At 47.0% G+C, this 24,714-nt stretch overlaps 11 non-coding genes across 11 annotated transcripts; all 11 read right to left on the reverse strand.

Moving 5' to 3' along the window:
* Nucleotides 1–41: 41 nt before the first annotated feature.
* On the reverse strand, nucleotides 42–114 carry Trnar-ucg (transfer RNA arginine (anticodon UCG)). The gene has a single exon. It is a non-coding gene; the product is annotated as a tRNA-Arg (tRNA).
* A 4,703-nt stretch (nucleotides 115–4,817) lies between these two features.
* Trnak-cuu (transfer RNA lysine (anticodon CUU)) lies at nucleotides 4,818–4,890 on the reverse strand. The gene has a single exon. It is a non-coding gene; the product is annotated as a tRNA-Lys (tRNA).
* Nucleotides 4,891–5,330: 440 nt separating this feature from the next.
* Nucleotides 5,331–5,403, reverse strand: Trnar-ucg (transfer RNA arginine (anticodon UCG)). The gene has a single exon. It is a non-coding gene; the product is annotated as a tRNA-Arg (tRNA).
* Nucleotides 5,404–10,305: 4,902 nt separating this feature from the next.
* On the reverse strand, nucleotides 10,306–10,378 carry Trnak-cuu (transfer RNA lysine (anticodon CUU)). Its single transcript has one exon. It is a non-coding gene; the product is annotated as a tRNA-Lys (tRNA).
* Nucleotides 10,379–10,818: 440 nt separating this feature from the next.
* Trnar-ucg (transfer RNA arginine (anticodon UCG)) lies at nucleotides 10,819–10,891 on the reverse strand. The gene has a single exon. It is a non-coding gene; the product is annotated as a tRNA-Arg (tRNA).
* A 4,704-nt stretch (nucleotides 10,892–15,595) lies between these two features.
* On the reverse strand, nucleotides 15,596–15,668 carry Trnak-cuu (transfer RNA lysine (anticodon CUU)). The gene has a single exon. It is a non-coding gene; the product is annotated as a tRNA-Lys (tRNA).
* A 440-nt stretch (nucleotides 15,669–16,108) lies between these two features.
* Trnar-ucg (transfer RNA arginine (anticodon UCG)) lies at nucleotides 16,109–16,181 on the reverse strand. Its single transcript has one exon. It is a non-coding gene; the product is annotated as a tRNA-Arg (tRNA).
* A 578-nt stretch (nucleotides 16,182–16,759) lies between these two features.
* Nucleotides 16,760–16,831, reverse strand: Trnat-agu (transfer RNA threonine (anticodon AGU)). The gene has a single exon. It is a non-coding gene; the product is annotated as a tRNA-Thr (tRNA).
* Nucleotides 16,832–23,510: 6,679 nt separating this feature from the next.
* On the reverse strand, nucleotides 23,511–23,582 carry Trnat-agu (transfer RNA threonine (anticodon AGU)). Its single transcript has one exon. It is a non-coding gene; the product is annotated as a tRNA-Thr (tRNA).
* A 321-nt stretch (nucleotides 23,583–23,903) lies between these two features.
* Trnak-cuu (transfer RNA lysine (anticodon CUU)) lies at nucleotides 23,904–23,976 on the reverse strand. The gene has a single exon. It is a non-coding gene; the product is annotated as a tRNA-Lys (tRNA).
* A 440-nt stretch (nucleotides 23,977–24,416) lies between these two features.
* Trnar-ucg (transfer RNA arginine (anticodon UCG)) lies at nucleotides 24,417–24,489 on the reverse strand. Its single transcript has one exon. It is a non-coding gene; the product is annotated as a tRNA-Arg (tRNA).
* Nucleotides 24,490–24,714: the final 225 nt, after the last annotated feature.

Genomic DNA, 24,714 nt, shown 5'->3' on the forward strand with positions numbered 1-24,714 from the left:
ACAGTAAAACAGCACGCATCTTTTGCAGAACAGGAAAAACTCGACCGTGACAGGATTCGAATCTGCAATCTCCGGATCCGAAGTCCGACGCCTTATCCATTAGGCCACACGGTCACTGGCGCAATATACTTCCCCACTCACACCTCATTTTCTCCATTTGTACACTTGGCAGAATGAATTTCCCATCTTTGACGCAGTTCTCCATCTCAAATTTCAGTACTAAGAGTACGACGCTACTTCTTGCTGTGTCCTATCGCAAGTTACATTCAAGCCCTTATGACGCTGATCAAACAAGAGGTGGCAAATCAGCTTCAATCGCTTAGTGCCATCTCAGTCGCTTGCAGAAGGTACCTCACCCTATGTGATACAATGGCGAATTGTCGCTATTACCAAAGCGGTGGCGGCGCCGCCGACGACGACGACAATCGCGAGGGTCTTTATCAGGGTAGAAAATACATCACAAGAACTAAGTATTTCACGTCGGCATTCTCCGGAGACTGCCAAAAGCAGCAGTTTCTGGTCCCCACTTTAATAGCACCATTCACACTATTCATTTGCGAGAGCATTTCTTAAATACCGCACCCATTCATAATTTTTTTTATCCTTGACCGCTTTTTTCGAAAGGGCCACGGTGGGAGGGGCTGTTACAAAATTCACTTGCCTCCTGTGAGGATCGAACTCACGACCTCTGGTTTACTAGGTCAGCGCTCTGCCACTTTTTTTTAATTGTATTTTACTAAAACATACATTTCAAGATCAACAGTACAATTAATGATTAAACCATTGGCAACATTAAAAGAAAAGAACCAGTTTTAAACTATTTTTATGCTAAATATGTCTTATACAGTAATAATGGTAAAACAAACTTTAATAGTGGGTTACAGTGAAAACTTTGCTCAAGATAACTGAGATTATTCTAAGGTGCAAACTATTGTCACCCAATCACTGGGTTTGTTTTCAAAGTTTAATTCACTGTTTAATTTGTAAACTGTCCATTGAATAAAAAATAATAGCATATTTAATACCAGTTTTCTTGACTATGAACCAGTTTAAATACAATCCAATTAAACACATACAAAAAAAAAGTTAAAAGTTCCGGAAGCAAGGTTAAAGTAAACCAAGTGACTTTTATTTTTCTTCTGTTCGTTCTCGTTCAAGGTGTTGTAGTGGTTTCACATATTTAACCAACACCCATTCTTTCAAAAATGATCTTCAGCATGTTGCCATAGTGCTTCTTGTGGTTGCGATACGTGCTGATTTTTGCATATTCACACTTCACGTAAACGCGGAATTCTATCTCGTTGTCCGACCCAAGTGAGTGGATGACATAACTAATATATTTTCCCAGTAACCAGCTAATGGCGTTGGTTTTTAATTTCGGAAAGTATGTCATGTCCGGTCTCAGGAGGAACGACGGCGTTATATATTGCGTAGAGGATCTGGTGAGAAAGGCGATTTGTTGCCTGATCCAATTCCAGTTATGCACATTGCCACCACAGGTGAATCTGTGGCTGAGTGTATCCACCAGATTGCATTTTCCACAAAGGTGTGTCTGGTTTAAACCGATCCCATATAGTCTCTCGTTGGTGCTGATGACATTATTAACTGTTTTGTACCATGCGGAAATAGCGTCTGTAGATAGCCCGGCATAGTTGATGTTCCGCCATACAGCTTTCCAGTCACAATTTGGGAATTTCGTTTCAATTTTGTTTCTACCCTCATTTAACTTCCTTTCACGTATGATGTCGCGCGCTGTGATACGTGCGTTGCTTCTGATTTCGTCACTAAGATAACTTGCTTCGAGGAAAAAGTTCCTCACATACTGCAGACGGGCATTAATCCTTCGCACATCAATCGGTGCTTGCAGGCTATGGGGTGTCACAGCCTCAAAGAGCTTCGCGGTTATACATTGTGGAAGTTCTCTGAGTATATGGAAAGTCCGTTTGAGGAAGAGAGCAGACGCTTTATTGCGAATATCCACCAAACCGAGGCCCCCGTTTCTGACATCCAGTATAACCGTAGTCGCACCAACCCTGAATATGTCTCCTCGCCATAAATAATTGGTAACAGTGGACATGATCCCTTTCGCTACTAGTTTAGGGATTGGAAATACCTGTGCAGTGAAATACGCTTTAGACAAAACGCAGGAGTTGATGAATCTGACTTTTTGTACCAGGTCCACAGTTCGATGGATGTTCTCCATTACAGCACCATGAACTTTCCTCCTAGTTTCCGTCCAGTTAAAAGCAGCCATCCGCATCGGACATGCCATTAAGGTGATTCCTAAAGTTTTATGTTTGTTGTCTTGTTTTGCCCCTGCCAGTCGAAGGTGATCTAGGCCCCGTAGATTCAATATTTGACTTTTGTTTTCATTTGCTGTCGCTCCCGACGCTAGACAATATCTTTGGATTTCTCTTTCCAGTGTAACTGTCTCCTCCTTATTGCTTATTACAACGCCCACGTCATCAGCATAAGCTCGTATGACAGTTTTCTCACCACTCAATGTTATGCCTGTTAATCTTGCGTGGACAGTGCGGAGGAAGAGCTCTAATGATACTGAAAATAAAAACATTGATAAGGGACTGCCCTGTGGAACCCCTCGCCTTATCTGAATGGGTTTAGATGTTTGGCCGTTGATTGCAATTTTCGCATTTACACCTGTTGCAATATTCCTTAGCATGTTCACAATCTGGGGGTGGAAAGCCATTCTTGACAGCGTCGCAAAGAGGTATCTATGACTAACGCGGTCAAAAGCTTTGTTGAAATCGATAAAGATTAAAGCACATTTTATACTTGTCACTGAGGTAATTGCAATGACGTCTCTGTATGCAGATAGACTTTCGAATATCGTTCTGGTCGGAGAGCAAGATTGGTGATGACGCAATATTTTGTTGGAAAAGGCAGAGAGTCTTTTGTTGATAATACGCGAAATTATTTTGTAATCAGAATTTAGTAGCGAAAGAGGCCGAAAATTGTTTAAGTTGGTTTTGCCTTTACTCTTAGGAATCAGTACTATTTAACTTTCCTTAAACTCTGCAGGGACCGTTTTTCCGTTCAGGACCTCATTTGCCATGAAAGTGATCTTATCCCCAATTATAGACCAGTAGCGGGCATAAAACTCCACAGGGAGGCCATCAAGTCCCGGAGATTTTTTGAGAGGTGAGTTACGCACTGCCTCATGCACTTCATCTTTAGTAATAGGTGACAGGATGTCAGCGTTGTCTGTTCCCGACAATTGTGGACCTAAAATAGTGAGAAAATCCGCGAGAGCTGCATCTTCCACTATGGTAGGGGCATATAAGGTTTCATAGTACCTGTGGACTTCGTCCAGTATTTCTTTCTGGCATGTGAGCTTTGTACCAGTATGCGTCTGGACTTCATCAATAAAAGTTTGACGTCTATTTTTAGCATGCCGCACCAAGTGATACAGAGAAGCTGTTTCATCTGCTATGACTGATGTGGCTTTCGATTTAATTTTTAGTCCCTCCATCTGTTGCCGTTTAATGCTTAATAACTTGGCTTTTATTTTTTTGATATCATTCAGACGAATTACGTCATCATGTGCCTGTTTATATAAGTCTCTTAAAACCTTATAATAAAACTCCATTGTATTCCTCAACTCCCTGTGCCTCGCTGCACTATACTGCATGACAACTTTCCGCAGCCTTGGTTTAGCCCTCCTTGTCCACCAGTCAATGACTGTTGGGTGTTTGTCTACTGTGCGGAGGCACATAGTCCACGCAAACCTTTCTTCCTGTTCCAGTTCTTCGTCAGTTAAAACAGAGATATTTAAGTTCCAATGGCCTCTGAATCGACGGGTTGGCTGTACACTTAGATTAAAGCAAGTTAAAAGTGTACTGTGATCGCTAAAATACACTGGAATTGTCTCAACGTTTAATAAATAATTTTGCAAATTTGATGACACGTAAATTCTATCTAGTCTGCTGCGAGAGTGGCTGGTTATATACGTGAACCCGACTGACGTCGGGTGCTGAAGTTCCCACACATCCTTAAGGTGTAGATCACTTACTAACTTTTTTAACTGTGGCGAGTAGTTGAAGTTGGGTTGTTGATCTTTCTGGTTTAAAACACAGTTAAAATCTCCACCTAGTATAAGAGAACACGGATTTTTCCTCAATAAATAAATCAGTTCATCTTGAAAAAACTTCGCACGATCCAATTTGTGGGAAGTTCCTGATGGGGCGTAAAGGTAAATCACTGTCACATCGAAAATTTTTATGCCTATTGCTCTTCCTGATTCTAGTCGTTCGATTTCAGTCACCGGAATGCCTTCCCTTATTAGAATGGCTGTACCGATATTGGCTTCCGTAGAAACATTAACAATTTCAAAAAAGCCTGGGATCCGAGATTCCGCTATCGCAACTTCTTGTAGCAACGCGATATCTGTTCCGGACTGGTACAAGAATTCTTTTAGTGCTGCCAATTTCAAGGGTGACTGTATTTTATTAATGTTATTACCACTGAGCTGAGGAGGCGCCTCCTAGCGCACTTTTCGGGTACTTTGTTCTTACAGACTAGTGAATCGGAGCCCTTCAGCTCGAAACGCACCGCATTAGCGACCATTATTTGCATTTAGTTAGCACAGCTGCTGCTTTCCTTCACATCTCACACTATATCGATGTACAACTAAAATTGCAAAACAACACATTTATTTCATTTCAGAGTCACTTTCAGCTTCAAATACCGTTCCTCTGAAATTCATACGAAGCTAGGCATCGTCGTAACCCGTTACGTTCATTACGCAAGGCTCACGAGAGGGGCGCATGTTGGATCCGCGAAGACACAAAGTTTTGCGCCGCCCAGCGTGGGGCTCGAACCCACGACCCTGAGATTAAGAGTCTCATGCTCTACCGACTGAGCTAGCCGGGCTGCACGCAACGCGTTACGAGCCATACAATACTGATTTGACCTGCGACCATCTATTGAAGATTCATTTGACTACAGCTTATTTCCTGCTGCCACAAATCAGCTACAATCCTATTCAATGAAAAATTGTCTCCGAAAGGCATCAAATCTGCATGAAATGATACGTGGCTATCAGCACCATTATTCAACACACATGCTCGACTATGCGCAGATGCCTGTGGCGTAGCCCTTGGGTCCTGAATCAGATGCAGTAGTTCCAACAAAAACTCTCCTGAACGGCACTGTGCCGAAAACTTCGCTACAGATCACCCTTGTCTTGCTTGTGCTTCTGGTAGACGCCGGTTTTGCAGCCAGGAAGCGGACAGCAGCAACTTCCAACTAGTTTTAGAGTACTCAAACAACACAGTAAAACAGCACGCATCTTTTGCAGAACAGGAAAAACTCGACCGTGACAGGATTCGAATCTGCAATCTTCGGATCCGAAGTCCGACGCCTTATCCATTAGGCCACACGGTCACTGGCGCAATATACTTCCCCACTCACATCTCATTTTCTCCATTTGTACACTTGGCAGAATGAATTTCCCATCTTTGACGCAGTTCTCCATCTCAAATTTCAGTACTAAGAGTACGACGCTACTTCTTGCTGTGTCCTATCGCAAGTTACATTCAAGCCCTTATGACGCTGATCAAACAAGAGGTGGCAAATCAGCTTCAATCGCTTAGTGCCATCTCAGTCGCTTGCGGAAGGTACCTCACCCTATGTGATACAATGGCGAATTGTCGCTATTACCAAAGCGGTGGCGGCGCCGCCGACGACGACGACAATCGCGAGGGTCTTTATCAGGGTAGAAAATACATCACAAGAACTAAGTATTTCACGTCGGCGTTCTCCGGAGACTGCCAAAAGCAGCAGTTTCTGGTCCCCACTTTAATAGCACCATTCACACTATTCATTTGCGAGAGCATTTCTTAAATACCGCACCCATTCATAATTTTTTTTATCCTTGACCGCTTTTTTCGAAAGGGCCACGGTGGGAGGGGCTGTTACAAAATTCACTTGCCTCCTGTGAGGATCGAACTCACGACCTCTGGTTTACTAGGTCAGCGCTCTGCCACTTTTTTTTTAATTGTATTTTACTAAAACATACATTTCAAGATCAACAGTACAATTAATGATTAAACCATTGGCAACATTAAAAGAAAAGAACCAGTTTTAAACTATTTTTATGCTAAATATGTCTTATACAGTAATAATGGTAAAACAAACTTTAATAGTGGGTTACAGTGAAAACTTTGCTCAAGATAACTGAGATTATTCTAAGGTGCAAACTATTGTCACCCAATCACTGGGTTTGTTTTCAAAGTTTAATTCACTGTTTAATTTGTAAACTGTCCATTGAATAAAAAATAATAGCATATTTAATACCAGTTTTCTTGACTATGAACCAGTTTAAATACAATCCAATTAAACACATACAAAAAAAAAGTTAAAAGTTCCGGAAGCAAGGTTAAAGTAAACCAAGTGACTTTTATTTTTCTTCTGTTCGTTCTCGTTCAAGGTGTTGTAGTGGTTTCACATATTTAACCAACACCCATTCTTTCAAAAATGATCTTCAGCATGTTGCCATAGTGCTTCTTGTGGTTGCGATACGTGCTGATTTTTGCATATTCACACTTCATGTAAACGCGGAATTCTATCTCGTTGTCCGACCCAAGTGAGTGGATGACATAACTAATATATTTTCCCAGTAACCAGCTAATGGCGTTGGTTTTTAATTTCGGAAAGTATGTCATGTCCGGTCTCAGGAGGAACGACGGCGTTATATATTGCGTAGAGGATCTGGTGAGAAAGGCGATTTGTTGCCTGATCCAATTCCAGTTATGCACATTGCCACCACAGGTGAATCTGTGGCTGAGTGTATCCACCAGATTGCATTTTCCACAAAGGTGTGTCTGGTTTAAACCGATCCCATATAGTCTCTCGTTGGTGCTGATGACATTATTAACTGTTTTGTACCATGCGGAAATAGCGTCTGTAGATAGCCCGGCATAGTTGATGTTCCGCCATACAGCTTTCCAGTCACAATTTGGGAATTTCGTTTCAATTTTGTTTCTACCCTCATTTAACTTCCTTTCACGTATGATGTCGCGCGCTGTGATACGTGCGTTGCTTCTGATTTCGTCACTAAGATAACTTGCTTCGAGGAAAAAGTTCCTCACATACTGCAGACGGGCATTAATCCTTCGCACATCAATCGGTGCTTGCAGGCTATGGGGTGTCACAGCCTCAAAGAGCTTCGCGGTTATACATTGTGGAAGTTCTCTGAGTATATGGAAAGTCCGTTTGAGGAAGAGAGCAGACGCTTTATTGCGAATATCCACCAAACCGAGGCCCCCGTTTCTGACATCCAGTATAACCGTAGTCGCACCAACCCTGAATATGTCTCCTCGCCATAAATAATTGGTAACAGTGGACATGATCCCTTTCGCTACTAGTTTAGGGATTGGAAATACCTGTGCAGTGAAATACGCTTTAGACAAAACGCAGGAGTTGATGAATCTGACTTTTTGTACCAGGTCCATAGTTCGATGGATGTTCTCCATTACAGCACCATGAACTTTCCTCCTAGTTTCCGTCCAGTTAAAAGCAGCCATCCGCATCGGACATGCCATTAAGGTGATTCCTAAAGTTTTATGTTTGTTGTCTTGTTTTGCCCATGCCAGTCGAAGGTGATCTAGGCCCCGTAGATTCAATATTTGACTTTTGTTTTCATTTGCTGTCGCTCCCGACGCTAGACAATATCTTTGGATTTCTCTTTCCAGTGTAACTGTCTCCTCCTTATTGCTTATTACAACGCCCACGTCATCAGCATAAGCTCGTATGACAGTTTTCTCACCACTCAATGTTATGCCTGTTAATCTTGCGTGGACAGTGCGGAGGAAGAGCTCTAATGATACTGAAAATAAAAACATTGATAAGGGACTGCCCTGTGGAACCCCTCGCCTTATCTGAATGGGTTTAGATGTTTGGCCGTTGATTGCAATTTTCGCATTTACACCTGTTGCAATATTCCTTAGCATGTTCACAATCTGGGGGTGGAAAGCCATTCTTGACAGCGTCGCAAAGAGGTATCTATGACTAACGCGGTCAAAAGCTTTGTTGAAATCGATAAAGATTAAAGCACATTTTATACTTGTCACTGAGGTAATTGCAATGACGTCTCTGTATGCAGATAGACTTTCGAATATCGTTCTGGTCGGAGAGCAAGATTGGTGATGACGCAATATTTTGTTGGAAAAGGCAGAGAGTCTTTTGTTGATAATACGCGAAATTATTTTGTAATCAGAATTTAGTAGCGAAAGAGGCCGAAAATTGTTTAAGTTGGTTTTGCCTTTACTCTTAGGAATCAGTACTATTTTACTTTCCTTAAACTCTGCAGGGACCGTTTTTCCGTTCAGGACCTCATTTGCCATGAAAGTGATCTTATCCCCAATTATAGACCAGTAGCGGGCATAAAACTCCACAGGGAGGCCATCAAGTCCCGGAGATTTTTTGAGAGGTGAGTTACGCACTGCCTCATGCACTTCATCTTTAGTAATAGGTGACAGGATGTCAGCGTTGTCTGTTCCCGACAATTGTGGACCTAAAATAGTGAGAAAATCCGCGAGAGCTGCATCTTCCACTGTGGTAGGGGCATATAAGGTTTCATAGTACCTGTGGACTTCGTCCAGTATTTCTTTCTGGCATGTGAGCTTTGTACCAGTATGCGTCTGGACTTCATCAATAAAAGTTTGACGTCTATTTTTAGCATGCCGCACCAAGTGATACAGAGAAGCTGTTTCATCTACTATGACTGATGTGGCTTTCGATTTAATTTTTAGTCCCTCCATCTGTTGCCGTTTAATGCTTAATAACTTGGCTTTTATTTTTTTGATATCATTCAGACGAATTACGTCATCATGTGCCTGTTTATATAAGTCTCTTAAAACCTGATAATAAAACTCCATTGTATTCCTCAACTCCCTGTGCGTCGCTGCACTATACTGCATGACAACTTTCCGCAGCCTTGGCTCTGAGCACTATGGGACTCAACTGCTGAGGTCATTAGTCCCCTAGAACTTAGAACTAGTTAAACCTAACTAACCTAAGGACAACACAAACATCCATGCCCGAGGCAGGTTTCGAACCTGCGACCGTAGCGGTCTTGCGGTTCCAGACTGCAGCGCCTTTAACCGCACGGCCACTTCGGCCGGCTTCCGCAGCCTTGGTTTAGCCCTCCTTGTCCACCAGTCAATGACTGTTGGGTGTTTGTCTACTGTGCGGAGGCACATAGTCCACGCAAACCTTTCTTCCTGTTCCAGTTCTTCGTCAGTTAAAACAGAGATATTTAAGTTCCAATGGCCTCTGAATCGACGGGTTGGCTGTACACTTAGATTAAAGCAAGTTAAAAGTGTACTGTGATCGCTAAAATACACTGGAATTGTCTCAACGTTTAATAAATAATTTTGCAAATTTGATGACACGTAAATTCTATCTAGTCTGCTGCGAGAGTGGCTGGTTATATACGTGAACCCGACTGACGTCGGGTGCTGAAGTTCCCACACATCCTTAAGGTGTAGATCACTTACTAACTTTTTTAACTGTGGCGAGTAGTTGAAGTTGGGTTGTTGATCTTTCTGGTTTAAAACACAGTTAAAATCTCCACCTAGTATAAGAGAACACGGATTTTTCCTCAATAAATAAATCAGTTCATCTTGAAAAAACTTCGCACGATCCAATTTGTGGGAAGTTCCTGATGGGGCGTAAAGGTAAATCACTGTCACATCGAAAATTTTTATGCCTATTGCTCTTCCTGATTCTAGTCGTTCGATTTCAGTCACCGGAATGCCTTCCCTTATAAGAATGGCTGTACCGATATTGGCTTCCGTAGAAACATTAACAATTTCAAAAAAGCCTGGGATCCGAGATTCCGCTATCGCAACTTCTTGTAGCAACGCGATATCTGTTCCGGACTGGTACAAGAATTCTTTTAGTGCTGCCAATTTCAAGGGTGACTGTATTTTATTAATGTTATTACCACTGAGCTGAGGAGGCGCCTCCTAGCGCACTTTTCGGGTACTTTGCTCTTACAGACTAGTGAATCGGAGCCCTTCAGCTCGAAACGCACCGCATTAGCGACCATTATTTGCATTTAGTTAGCACAGCTGCTGCTTTCCTTCACATCTCACACTATATCGATGTACAACTAAAATTGCAAAACAACACATTTATTTCATTTCAGAGTTACTTTCAGCTTCAAATACCGTTCCTCTGATATTCATACGAAGCTAGGCATCGTCGTAACCCGTTACGTTCATTACGCAAGGCTCACGAGAGGGGCGCATGTTGGATCCGCGAAGACACAAAGTTTTGCGCCGCCCAGCGTGGGGCTCGAACCCACGACCCTGAGATTAAGAGTCTCATGCTCTACCGACTGAGCTAGCCGGGCTGCACGCAACGCGTTACGAGCCATACAATACTGATTTGACCTGCGACCATCTATTGAAGATTCATTTGACTACAGCTTATTTCCTGCTGCCACAAATCAGCTACAATCCTATTCAATGAAAAATTGTCTCCGAAAGGCATCAAATCTGCATGAAATGATACGTGGCTATCAGCACCATTATTCAACACACATGCTCGACTGTGCGCAGATGCCTGTGGCGTAGCCCTTGGGTCCTGAATCAGATGCAGTAGTTCCAACAAAAACTCTCCTGAACGGCACTGTGCCGAAAACTTCGCTACAGATCACCCTTGTCTTGCTTGTGCTTCTGGTAGACGCCGGTTTTGCAGCCAGGAAGCGGACAGCAGCAACTTCCAACTAGTTTTAGAGTACTCAAACAACACAGTAAAACAGCACGCATCTTTTGCAGAACAGGAAAAACTCGACCGTGACAGGATTCGAATCTGCAATCTTCGGATCCGAAGTCCGACGCCTTATCCATTAGGCCACACGGTCACTGGCGCAATATACTTCCCCACTCACACCTCATTTTCTCCATTTGTACACTTGGCAGAATGAATTTCCCATCTTTGACGCAGTTCTCCATCTCAAATTTCAGTACTAAGAGTACGACGCTACTTCTTCCTGTGTCCTATCGCAAGTTACATTCAAGCCCTTATGACGCTGATCAAACAAGAGGTGGCAAATCAGCTTCAATCGCTTAGTGCCATCTCAGTCGCTTGCAGAAGGTACCTCACCCTATGTGATACAATGGCGAATTGTCGCTATTACCAAAGCGGTGGCGGCGCCGCCGACGACGACGACAATCGCGAGGGTCTTTATCAGGGTAGAAAATACATCACAAGAACTAAGTATTTCACGTCGGCATTCTCCGGAGACTGCCAAAAGCAGCAGTTTCTGGTCCCCACTTTAATAGCACCATTCACACTATTCATTTGCGAGAGCATTTCTTAAATACCGCACCCATTCATAATTTTTTTTATCCTTGACCGCTTTTTTCGAAAGGGCCACGGTGGGAGGGGCTGTTACAAAATTCACTTGCCTCCTGTGAGGATCGAACTCACGACCTCTGGTTTACTAGGTCAGCGCTCTGCCACTTTTTTTTTAATTGTATTTTACTAAAACATACATTTCAAGATCAACAGTACAATTAATGATTAAACCATTGGCAACATTAAAAGAAAAGAACCAGTTTTAAACTATTTTTATGCTAAATATGTCTTATACAGTAATAATGGTAAAACAAACTTTAATAGTGGGTTACAGTGAAAACTTTGCTCAAGATAACTGAGATTATTCTAAGGTGCAAACTATTGTCACCCAATCACTGGGTTTGTTTTCAAAGTTTAATTCACTGTTTAATTTGTAAACTGTCCATTGAATAAAAAATAATAGCATATTTAATACCAGTTTTCTTGACTATGAACCAGTTTAAATACAATCCAATTAAACACATACAAAAAAAAAGTTAAAAGTTCCGGAAGCAAGGTTAAAGTAAACCAAGTGACTTTTATTTTTCTTCTGTTCGTTCTCGTTCAAGGTGTTGTAGTGGTTTCACATATTTAACCAACACCCATTCTTTCAAAAATGATCTTCAGCATGTTGCCATAGTGCTTCTTGTGGTTGCGATACGTGCTGATTTTTGCATATTCACACTTCATGTAAACGCGGAATTCTATCTCGTTGTCCGACCCAAGTGAGTGGATGACATAACTAATATATTTTCCCAGTAACCAGCTAATGGCGGAGGTTTTTAATTTCGGAAAGTATGTCATGTCCGGTCTCAGGAGGAACGACGGCGTTATATATTGCGTAGAGGATCTGGTGAGAAAGGCGATTTGTTGCCTGATCCAATTCCAGTTATGCACATTGCCACCACAGGTGAATCTGTGGCTGAGTGTATCCACCAGATTGCATTTTCCACAAAGGTGTGTCTGGTTTAAACCGATCCCATATAGTCTCTCGTTGGTGCTGATGACATTATTAACTGTTTTGTACCATGCGGAAATAGCGTCTGTAGATAGCCCGGCATAGTTGATGTTCCGCCATACAGCTTTCCAGTCACAATTTGGGAATTTCGTTTCAATTTTGTTTCTACCCTCATTTAACTTCCTTTCACGTATGATGTCGCGCGCTGTGATACGTGCGTTGCTTCTGATTTCGTCACTAAGATAACTTGCTTCGAGGAAAAAGTTCCTCACATACTGCAGACGGGCATTAATCCTTCGCACATCAATCGGTGCTTGCAGGCTATGGGGTGTCACAGCCTCAAAGAGCTTCGCGGTTATACATTGTGGAAGTTCTCTGAGTATATGGAAAGTCCGTTTGAGGAAGAGAGCAGACGCTTTATTGCGAATATCCACCAAACCGAGGCCCCCGTTTCTGACATCCAGTATAACCGTAGTCGCACCAACCCTGAATATGTCTCCTCGCCATAAATAATTGGTAACAGTGGACATGATCCCTTTCGCTACTAGTTTAGGGATTGGAAATACCTGTGCAGTGAAATACGCTTTAGACAAAACGCAGGAGTTGATGAATCTGACTTTTTGTACCAGGTCCATAGTTCGATGGATGTTCTCCATTACAGCACCATGAACTTTCCTCCTAGTTTCCGTCCAGTTAAAAGCAGCCATCCGCATCGGACATGCCATTAAGGTGATTCCTAAAGTTTTATGTTTGTTGTCTTGTTTTGCCCATGCCAGTCGAAGGTGATCTAGGCCCCGTAGATTCAATATTTGACTTTTGTTTTCATTTGCTGTCGCTCCCGACGCTAGACAATATCTTTGGATTTCTCTTTCCAGTGTAACTGTCTCCTCCTTATTGCTTATTACAACGCCCACGTCATCAGCATAAGCTCGTATGACAGTTTTCTCACCACTCAATGTTATGCCTGTTAATCTTGCGTGGACAGTGCGGAGGAAGAGCTCTAATGATACTGAAAATAAAAACATTGATAAGGGACTGCCCTGTGGAGCCCCTCGCCTTATCTGAATGGGTTTAGATGTTTGGCCGTTGATTGCAATTTTCGCATTTACACCTGTTGCAATATTCCTTAGCATGTTCACAATCTGGGGGTGGAAAGCCATTCTTGACAGCGTCGCAAAGAGGTATCTATGACTAACGCGGTCAAAAGCTTTGTTGAAATCGATAAAGATTAAAGCACATTTTATACTTGTCACTGAGGTAATTGCAATGACGTCTCTGTATGCAGATAGACTTTCGAATATCGTTCTGGTCGGAGAGCAAGATTGGTGATGACGCAATATTTTGTTGGAAAAGGCAGAGAGTCTTTTGTTGATAATACGCGAAATTATTTTGTAATCAGAATTTAGTAGCGAAAGAGGCCGAAAATTGTTTAAGTTGGTTTTGCCTTTACTCTTAGGAATCAGTACTATTTTACTTTCCTTAAACGCTGCAGGGACCGTTTTTCCGTTCAGGACCTCATTTGCCATGAAAGTGATCTTATCCCCAATTATAGACCAGTAGCGGGCATAAAACTCCACAGGGAGGCCATCAAGTCCCGGAGATTTTTTGAGAGGTGAGTTACGCACTGCCTCATGCACTTCATCTTTAGTAATAGGTGACAGGATGTCAGCGTTGTCTGTTCCCGACAATTGTGGACCTAAAATAGTGAGAAAATCCGCGAGAGCTGCATCTTCCACTGTGGTAGGGGCATATAAGGTTTCATAGTACCTGTGGACTTCGTCCAGTATTTCTTTCTGGCATGTGAGCTTTGTACCAGTATGCGTCTGGACTTCATCAATAAAAGTTTGACGTCTATTTTTAGCATGCCGCACCAAGTGATACAGAGAAGCTGTTTCATCTGCTATGACTGATGTGGCTTTCGATTTAATTTTTAGTCCCTCCATCTGTTGCCGTTTAATGCTTAATAACTTGGCTTTTATTTTTTTGATATCATTCAGACGAATTACGTCATCATGTGCCTGTTTATATAAGTCTCTTAAAACCTTATAATAAAACTCCATTGTATTCCTCAACTCCCTGTGCCTCGCTGCACTATACTGCATGACAACTTTCCGCAGCCTTGGTTTAGCCCTCCTTGTCCACCAGTCAATGACTGTTGGGTGTTTGTCTACTGTGCGGAGGCACATAGTCCACGCAAACCTTTCTTCCTGTTCCAGTTCTTCGTCAGTTAAAACAGAGATATTTAAGTTCCAATGGCCTCTGAATCGACGGGTTGGCTGTACACTTAGATTAAAGCAAGTTAAAAGTGTACTGTGATCGCTAAAATACACTGGAATTGTCTCAACGTTTAATAAATAATTTTGCAAATTTGATGACACGTAAATTCTATCTAGTCTGCTGCGAGAGTGGCTGGTTATATACGTGAACCCGACTGACGTCGGGTGCTGAAGTTCCCACACATCCTTAAGGTGTAGATCACTTACTAACTTTTTTAACTGTGGCGAGTAGTTGAAGTTGGGTTGTTGATCTTTCTGGTTTAAAACACAGTTAAAATCTCCACCTAGTATAAGAGAACACGGATTTTTCCTCAATAAATAAATCAGTTCATCTTGAAAAAACTTCGCACGATCCAATTTGTGGGAAGTTCCTGATGGGGCGTAAAGGTAAATCACTGTCACATCGAAAATTTTTATGCCTATTGCTCTTCCTGATTCTAGTCGTTCGATTTCAGTCACCGGAATGCCTTCCCTTATAAGAATGGCTGTACCGATATTGGCTTCCGTAGAAACATTAACAATTTCAAAAAAGCCTGGGATCCGAGATTCCGCTATCGCAACTTCTTGTAGCAACGCGATATCTGTTCCGGACTGGTACAAGAATTCTTTTAGTGCTGCCAATTTCAAGGGTGACTGTATTTTATTAATGTTATTACCACTGAGCTGAGGAGGCGCCTCCTAGCGCACTTTTCGGGTACTTTGTTCTTACAGACTAGTGAATCGGAGCCCTTCAGCTCGAAACGCACCGCATTAGCGACCATTATTTGCATTTAGTTAGCACAGCTGCTGCTTTCCTTCACATCTCACACTATATCGATGTACAACTAAAATTGCAAAACAACACATTTATTTCATTTCAGAGTTACTTTCAGCTTCAAATACCGTTCCTCTGATATTCATACGAAGCTAGGCATCGTCGTAACCCGTTACGTTCATTACGCAAGGCTCACGAGAGGGGCGCATGTTGGATCCGCGAAGACACAAAGTTTTGCGCCGCCCAGCGTGGGGCTCGAACCCACGACCCTGAGATTAAGAGTCTCATGCTCTACCGACTGAGCTAGCCGGGCTGCACGCAACGCGTTACGAGCCATACAATACTGATTTGACCTGCGACCATCTATTGAAGATTCATTTGACTACAGCTTATTTCCTGCTGCCACAAATCAGCTACAATCCTATTCAATGAAAAATTGTCTCCGAAAGGCATCAAATCTGCATGAAATGATACGTGGCTATCAGCACCATTATTCAACACACATGCTCGACTGTGCGCAGATGCCTGTGGCGTAGCCCTTGGGTCCTGAATCAGATGCAGTAGTTCCAACAAAAACTCTCCTGAACGGCACTGTGCCGAAAACTTCGCTACAGATCACCCTTGTCTTGCTTGTGCTTCTGGTAGACGCCGGTTTTGCAGCCAGGAAGCGGACAGCAGCAACTTCCAACTAGTTTTAGAGTACTCAAACAACACAGTAAAACAGCACGCATCTTTTGCAGAACAGGAAAAACTCGACCGTGACAGGATTCGAATCTGCAATCTTCGGATCCGAAGTCCGACGCCTTATCCATTAGGCCACACGGTCACTGGCGCAATATACTTCCCCACTCACACCTCATTTTCTCCATTTGTACACTTGGCAGAATGAATTTCCCATCTTTGACGCAGTTCTCCATCTCAAATTTCAGTACTAAGAGTACGACGCTACTTCTTCCTGTGTCCTATCGCAAGTTACATTCAAGCCCTTATGACGCTGATCAAACAAGAGGTGGCAAATCAGCTTCAATCGCTTAGTGCCATCTCAGTCGCTTGCAGAAGGTACCTCACCCTATGTGATACAATGGCGAATTGTCGCTATTACCAAAGCGGCGGCGGCGGCGCCGACGACGACGACGACGACGACGACGACGACGACGACGACGACGACAATCGCGAGGGTCTTTAACAGGGGTAGAAAATACATCACAAGAACTAAGTATTTCACTTCGGCATTCTCCGGAGACAGCCTAAAGCAGCAGTTTCTGGTGCCCACTTTAATAGCACCATTCACACTATTCATTTGCGAGAGCATTTCTTAAATACCGCACCCATTCATAATTTTTTTTATCCTTGACCGCTTTTTTCGAAAGGGCCACGGTGGGAGGGGCTGTTACATAATTCATTTGCCTCCTGTGAGGATCGAACTCACGACCTCTGGTTTACTAGACCAGAGCTCTGCCACTGAGCTAAGGAGGCGCCTCCTAGCGCACTTTTCGGGTACTTTGTTCTTACAGACTAGTGAATCGGAGCCCTTCAGCTCGAAACGCACCGCATGAGCGACCATTATTTGCATTTAGTTAGCGCAGCTGCTGCTTTCCTACACATCTCACACTATATCGATGTACAACTAAAATTGCAAAACAACACATTTATTTCTTTTCAGAGTCACTTTCGCTTCAAATACCGTTCCTCTGATATTCATACGAAGCTAGGCATCGTCGTAACCCGTTACGTTCATTACGCAAGGCTCACGAGAGGGGCGAATGTTGGATCCGCGTAGACACAAAATTTTGCGCCGCCCAGCGTGGGGCTCGAACCCACGACCCTGAGATTAAGAGTCTCATGCTCTACCGACTTTTTTTTTTTTCCGCCCCCTGGCAGGCGAGCATTCTACCACTTTATTTTTTATTTTTTATTTTTCGTTTCAGATGCCTTAACCACTTTTTTTTATTTTTTTTATTACTTTCATCTCAGTTTCACAATACAAACACTAATACCTATTTGAGGCATTGCTTAAAGAACATAAACAGTTTGCTGTGAAAATAAATATCAATGCTTTTGTTGCAAACAGCAAACCATTATTATTTATTTTTTTTTTTTTTATCCATTAGGCCACACGGTCACTGGCGCAATATACTTCCCCACACACACCTCATTTTCGCCATTTGTACACTTGGCAGAAAGAATTTCACATCTTTGACGCACTTCTCCATCTGAAATTTCAGTACTAAAAGAACGACGCTACTTCTTGCTGTGTCCCATCGCAAGTTACATTCAAGCCCTTATGACGCTGATCAAACAAGAGGTTGCAAATCAGCTTCAATCGCTTAGTGCCATCTCAGTCGCTTGCGGAAGGCACCTCACCCAATGTGATACAATGGCGAGTTGTCGCTATTACCAAAGCGGCGGCGGCGCCGACGACGACGACAATCGCGGGGGTCTTTATCAGGGGTATAAAATACATCACAAGAACTAAGTATTTCACGTCAGCATTCTCCGGAGACTGCTAAAAGCAGCAGTTTTTTTTTTTTTTTTTTTTTTACTTTATTGTCATTTTAATGCCTATATAATAAGCAGGCTGGCAGCAGCACACTACGCTGCTCTTCAGCCAAATGAGACATAAGCACAAAAAAACAGGAGGAAAACAGAAAAGTCACAAAATGGTGGGCGATAAGATAGGAGACACAGAGAGACAAACACGGAGCCGTTCACACTTGACGATAAACCACACTGCAAACTGTTGAGACGACGCACAGACACTGAAGAAGACGATGGCACTGGTGAACAACGGAGCGTGACGGGAAACACTGAACACGAAACACGACGGCACACACAAGACACTGATGGCGGCGATCTCCGGCGCGCGAAAGTCCACGTAGCGTGTGCGAGTCCGGGGACCTGCCAAGAGTGGAACAGGGGGGAGGTGGGGGGAGAGGGGAGAATAGGATGCCAACGGCGGGGGAGACGGGGGAAAGAGGGAGAGGGAGAGGGACAGGGGAGGGGGGGCCCGGGGGAGAAGGGGAGAGAAAAGGAGGAGGGAGGGAAAAAGGGAGAGAAGGGAGGGAGGGTGCCCGGAGGAGCAAGCACGGGAGGAGGGCGGGAGGATCAAAGTTGGTAGGAGGGGTAGATGGAGGGGAGGAGGGCATCATCAGGGAGGGGGAGCTGGCGGAAGCCACCTTGGGAGAGGGTAAGGAGGGTGGAGAGATGGAGACCGGGTGGGACATGAGAGTACAGGCGCGGCAGCGGGCGGGGGTGGGAGATGATCGGGGAGACGAGCGGGTGGGGAGGGTCGAGTTTACGGGAGGTGTAGAGGATTCGTATCCTTTCGAGGAAGAGGAGGAGGTGAGGGAAGGGGATAAGATCATACAGGATCCGCGTGGGGGAGGGGAGACGGATGCGATAGGCAAGGCGGAGAGCATGGCGTTCAAGGATTTGGAGGGATTTATAAAAGGAAGGGGGGGCGGAGATCCAGGCGGGATGGGCGTAACAGAGGATAGGGCGGATGAGGGACTTATAAGTGTGTAGGATGGTGGAGGGGTCCAGACCCCACGTACGGCCGGAAAGGAGCTTGAGGAGACGGAGTCGGGAACGTGCCTTGGCTTGGATTGTCTGGAGATGGGGAGTCCAGGAGAGGCGACGGTCGAGGGTGACGCCAAGGTACTTAAGGGTGGGGGTGAGAGCGATGGGACGGCCATAATCGGTGAGATAGAAATCAAGGAGGCGGAAGGAAGGGGTGGGTTTGCCTACAATGATCGCCTGGGTTTTGGAAGGATTGACCGTGAGCAACCACTGGTTGCACCAAGCGGTGAACCGGTCAAGATGGGATTGGAGAAGGTGTTGGGAGCGTTGCAGGGTGGGGGCAAGGGCAAGGAAGGCGGTGTCATCGGCAAACTGGAGAAGGTGGACGGGGGGTGGCGGCGGCGGCATGTCCGCCGTGTACAACAAGTACAGAAGGGGGGAGAGGACGGAGCCTTGGGGCACACCGGCGGAGGGGAAAAAGGTGTAGGAATCGGAGTTATGGATGGTGACATAGGAAGGACGGCGGGAGAGAAAGGAACCGATCAGACGAACGTAGTTAATGGGAAGGGCGAAGGTTTGGAGCTTGAAGAGGAGACCGGAGTGCCATACGCGGTCATAGGCGCGTTCGAGGTCAAGAGAGAGGAAGATGGCGGAGCGACGGGAATTGAGCTGTTCGGAAAGGAGATGAGTGAGGTGAAGGAGAAGATCGTCGGAAGAGAAGGACGGCCGAAAGCCACACTGGGTAACGGGGAGGAGGCGGTGCTGGCGGAGATGCTGGTGGATGCGGCGGGTGAGGATAGATTCCAGGACCTTGCTGAAGACCGAGGTAAGGCTGATGGGACGGTAGGAGGAGACGGCGGACGGCGGTTTGCCAGGTTTGAGGAACATGAGGATACGAGAGGTTTTCCACAGGTCGGGGTAGTAACCAGTGGACAGGACTACATTGTAGAGCCTGGCCAGGGTGGAGAGGAAAGAGACAGGAGCTTCACGAAGGTGACGGTAGGTGACACGATCATGACCAGGAGCGGTGTTGCGTTTGGTGCGGAGTGTAGTAATGAGATCCTGTGTAGTGATGGGGGCGTTAAGTTCCGTGTGTGGAATGTTGTCCAAGTACTGGAAACCAGGAGCGAGGGGAGGGACAGAGGTGTCAGTTCGATCGCGGATATCTGGGAAGAGGGAGTAATCGAACCGGGGATCATCAGGGATGGAAAACACATTGGACAGGTAGGAGGCAAAGTGGTTGGCCTTACTAAGGGCGTCAGGGAAGGGGTGGTCATCGTGGAGAAGAGGATAGTAGGGAGAGGGCTTAGTTCCGGTAAGGCGACGGAAGGCGGTCCAGAACTTGGACGAGTTGATGGGGAGGGTAGCATTTAAACGGGTGCATGTCTGTCGCCAGTCCCGGCGTTTCTTAGCCGCGAGCAAATTTCGAATGTGTCGCTGTAGTTGCCGGTGGCGTCGTAGGGTGTCCGGGTCACGCGCGTGGAGGAAGGCACGGTAGAGACGACGGGATTCACGGAGGAGGAGGACGGCCTGTGGTGGTAAGGTAGGACGGTGGGGGTGGATGGCAACAGTAGGGACGTGGGCCTCCACGGCCTCAGACAAGGTCTGCTGGAGAAAGGAGGCGGCATGGGAGACATCATCGGGATGGCGGTAGGCGAGAGGGTGGCTGTCGACCTGAGTGGAGAGGGTATCCCGGTAGGCATCCCAGTTGGCACGGGAATAGTCATGGATGTACTTGGGGGGAGGGTCATGACGAGGGTCGGGGCGGGGGCGACGACCGTCTGAAACGGTGAGGAGGACAGGGAGATGGTCACTACCAATAGGCTCCAGGACATCCACCGTAATGCGACCAAGGAGGTTAGGGGAGGAAAGAATAACATCGGGAGTGGAATTGGATTCGGGGCGGGTGTGCTGGGGGATGGGGACGAGGTCGCCTTGAAGGGAGGAGAGGAACCGATGCCACCGCCGCAACTGGGCAGCGGAGCGACTATGGATGTTGAGGTCGGCGGCGATCACATAGGAGGAGAAGGTACGGTCGATGTGGGAGAGGAAGTCGAAAGGAAGAGGGGCGTTGGGGCGGACATAGATGGTGGCACAGGTAACGGTAAGGCCGGGGAAGAAGAGACTAAGGATCAGGTGTTCGGTGGGGTCGGGAAGGAGAGGTTGGAGCCGAACGGGGATCTGGCGGTGGTGGCCAATGGCAACTCCGCCACGCGCAACTGGGAGGGGATTATCGGAGCGGTGGAGGAGATAGGGGGAGGTGTGGATGGAGTGGTGGGGTTGGAGGAAGGTTTCATTGAGGAGGAAGGCATCCACACGGTGGGTAGCAAGGGTGTGCAGGAAGAGGTTCTTGTTGGCGGGAAGGGAGCGGATATTGTTGAAAAGGATACGATGCTGTCGCGCCATGATAAGGATTTAGACGAGGGTGTCAAGGCGGGAGAAGGTGAAATGGGCCTGGTTATTGGAATAGGTGGCGTACATTTTAAGGTGGAATATGGAACGGGCGGCGAGGGAGATCTGTTGGAGGGTGTGGGGGCGCTGAAAGGGATGGACGTTTTGGAGGACAATGGTGAGGAACCTGATGATGTCCTCAGCAGTGGGGGGGGGACGAAGGGAATTGCCAGGAGGGGTGGGGGCGTCCAGGGGACGGACAGGGACGGTGAGTTCAGGGGTGGTGGGAGGGGGCCGGGCTTTACACTTTTGGGAGTAGGTAGGGTGGGGGAGGCTGCAGGTATTACAGGAGGGAGGGGATTGGAGGTTGGGGCACTGCCGGAGGAAGTGCGCTTGGCGACAATGCGGGCAGGTGGGGGCCTCGCGGCACTCGGCTGTCGTGTGTGCATTGTAGCGCAGACATCTCTGGCAGCGCAGGGATTGAGGGGGGGAACGGGAGGGGTCGACTTTGTACCGCTGATTGAAGAGGAGGGCACCCTCCTTCAGGAGACGGTCAATGGAGGGGGCGTCCTCAGAGAACACCCGCATAAGGCGGGTGGGGCCGGTCGCGTTAAAAATGCGGCGGACTGCCCGCACCTCCAGGGTGGGATGGGCCTTCAGCTCCGCCAACACCTCCTCCTCCGTGATCAACGGGCTAAGCCGAGTGATCACGGCGGTGAGGGTCGGCGGGCGACGCGGGGGTTGGGGTTGGCGGGTAGGAGATGGGGAGGGAGCAGGGGTGAGGGAGGCGTTAGGACCAAAACGGGTGATGGGGAGGCGGGAGAGGATGTCAGTATGGAGGGTGGGGCTGGGGGAGGAGATAAGAACGGAATCCCGTCTGGGAGTAAGGAGAGAGATGGGGGCGCCAGGGAAATGTTGGCGGAGGAGGAGGGAGAGATTCCGGGCCTCGAGGAAAGAAGGATCGGGACGGGACAGGAGATATTTGTAGAGACCGGGTGGGGAGGAGGAGGAGGAGGAGGGAGCGGGGCCTGGTGGGGAGACGTCCATGGCATTTTGGGGTGGGGATGGGGGGCGGGGTGGAGCCTTTTTAGGAGTAGAGGAAGTGGAGGCGCCACTAGGGCGTTTGACAGCGGCAGATGGGCGGGTGGTGACAGGAGGGACGGGAACGATGGGGAGGTGGTGGGAAGGGACAGGTCCCGGCACGGACGCACCAGTCGGCGCCGGAGGAAGTGACTGTGACGGTGCAGGCGAATGTGGCAGTGATGGCGATGGCGACGATGATGATGACGGTGGCGGTGGCGATGGCGATGGTGATGGCGATGGCGACGGGGAGAGCTGGGCGTGGGCAGTGGCCCGACGGGCCACCACCCGAGCCGGAGCTGCAGTGACAGGCTGGGGGAGTGGGGGGAAGGGATCAGAACGAGAGGAGGAAGCGGGAGAGGGGGCGACAAAGAGCGAGGGCGAAGGGATAGAGAGGAGGGGAGGGATGGAAGGAGGGGGGTGGGACTGGGCACACCAAGTGATTGTGGTGGAGGCGGCGGATGGGGACGTATACACGATGGCGGTGGTGGTAGTAGTGACGGTGGTGGTGGGGGCGGACATGACGACAAGAAGAAGAAAAAAGAAAAAACAGCACTAAAAGGACAGGACACACACTGGGAGACGACGGACGGCGGACGGACGGCGGACGGACGGCGACGGCGGCGACGGCGGCGGCGGCGGCGGCGGCGACGGCGGCGAGAGGCAGGGACGCTGCTGCCGCGGACGGGGCCGGGGCGGCGGCTGCTGCTGCTGCTGCTGCTGCTGCTGCTGTTGCTGCTGGCGGGACTGCTGCTGGCTGGACTGCTGCTGCTGCCACCGGAGGGCAGGCTGGCTGGCTGGCTGGCTGGCTGGCTGGCTGGCTGGCTGGCTGGCTGGCTGGCTGGCTGGCTGACCACTGCTGCAGGCCGGGACCGCGAACTGCTGCTGCTGCTGCTGCTGCTGGCTGGCTGGCTGGCTGGCTGGCACCTGAAACCCCTAACACTTCGATTAGCGCGAAGGTGCACTATCGAAGGGCGGTAACCTTTCGGTGTACCGCCGGAGATGAATGTAAAAGCAGCAGTTTCTGGTGCCCACTTTAATAGCACCATTCACACTATTCATTTGCGAGAGCATTTCTTAAATACCGCACCCACTCATAATTTTTTTATCCTTGACCGCTTTTTTCGAAAGGGCCACGGTGGGAGGGGCTGTTACAAAATTCATTTGCCTCCTGTGAGGATCGAACTCACGACCTCTGGTTTACTAGACCAGCGCTCTGCCACTGAGCTAAGGAGGCGCCTCCTAGCGCGCTCTTCGGCTACTTTGTTCTTACAGACTAGTGAATCGGAGCCCTTCAGCTCGAAACGCACCGCATGAGCGACCATTATTTGCATTTAGTTAGCACAGCTGCTGCTTTCCCACACATCTCACACGATATCGATGTACAAATTAAATTCCAAAACAACACATTTATTTCATTTCAGAGTTACTTTCAGCTTCAAATACCGGTCCTCTGATATTTATCCGAAGCTAGGCATCGTCGTAACCCGTTACGTTCATCACGCAAGGCTCACGAGAGGGGCGCATGTTGGATCCGCGTACACACAAAAACTTTTGCCGCCCAGCGTGGGGCTCGAACCCACGACCCTGAGATTAAGAGTCTCATGCTCTACCGACTGAGCTAGCCGGGCTGCACACAACGCCTTACGAGCCATACAATACTGATTTGACCTGCGACCATCTATTGAAGAATCTTTTGACTACAGCTTATTTCCTGCTGCCACAAATCAGCTACAATCCTATTCAATGAAAAATTGTCTCCGAAAGGCATCAAATCTGCTTGAAATGATACGTGGCTATCAGCACCATTATTCAACACACATGCTCGACTGTGCGCAGACGCCTGTGGCGTAGCCCTTGGGTCCTGAATCAGATGCAGCAATTGCAACAAAAACTCTCCTGAACGGCACTGTGCCGAAAATTTCGCTACAGATCACCCTTGTCTTGCCTGTGCTTCAGGTAGACGCCGGTTTTGCAGCCAGGAAGCGGACAGCAGCTACTTTCAACTAGTTTTGCAGTACTCAAACAACATAGTAAAACAGCATGCATCTTTTGCAGAACAGGAAAAACTCGACCGTGACAGGATTCGAAGCTGCAATCTTCGGATCCGAAATCCGACGCCTTATCCATTAGGCCACACGGTCACTGGCGCAATATACTTCCCCACACACACCTCATTTTCGCCATTTGTACACTTGGCAGAAAGAATTTCACATCTTTGACGCAATTCTCCATCTGAAATTTCAGTACTAAAAGAACGACGCTACTTCTTGCTGTGTCCCATCGCAAGTTACATTCAAGCCCTTATGACGCTGATCAAACAAGAGGTTGCAAATCAGCTTCAATCGCTTAGTGCCATCTCAGTCGCT

The sequence above is a fragment of the Schistocerca cancellata genome, unplaced genomic scaffold, assembly GCF_023864275.1.
Source record: "Schistocerca cancellata isolate TAMUIC-IGC-003103 unplaced genomic scaffold, iqSchCanc2.1 HiC_scaffold_1109, whole genome shotgun sequence".
Classification (NCBI taxonomy): Eukaryota; Metazoa; Arthropoda; class Insecta; order Orthoptera; family Acrididae; genus Schistocerca; species Schistocerca cancellata.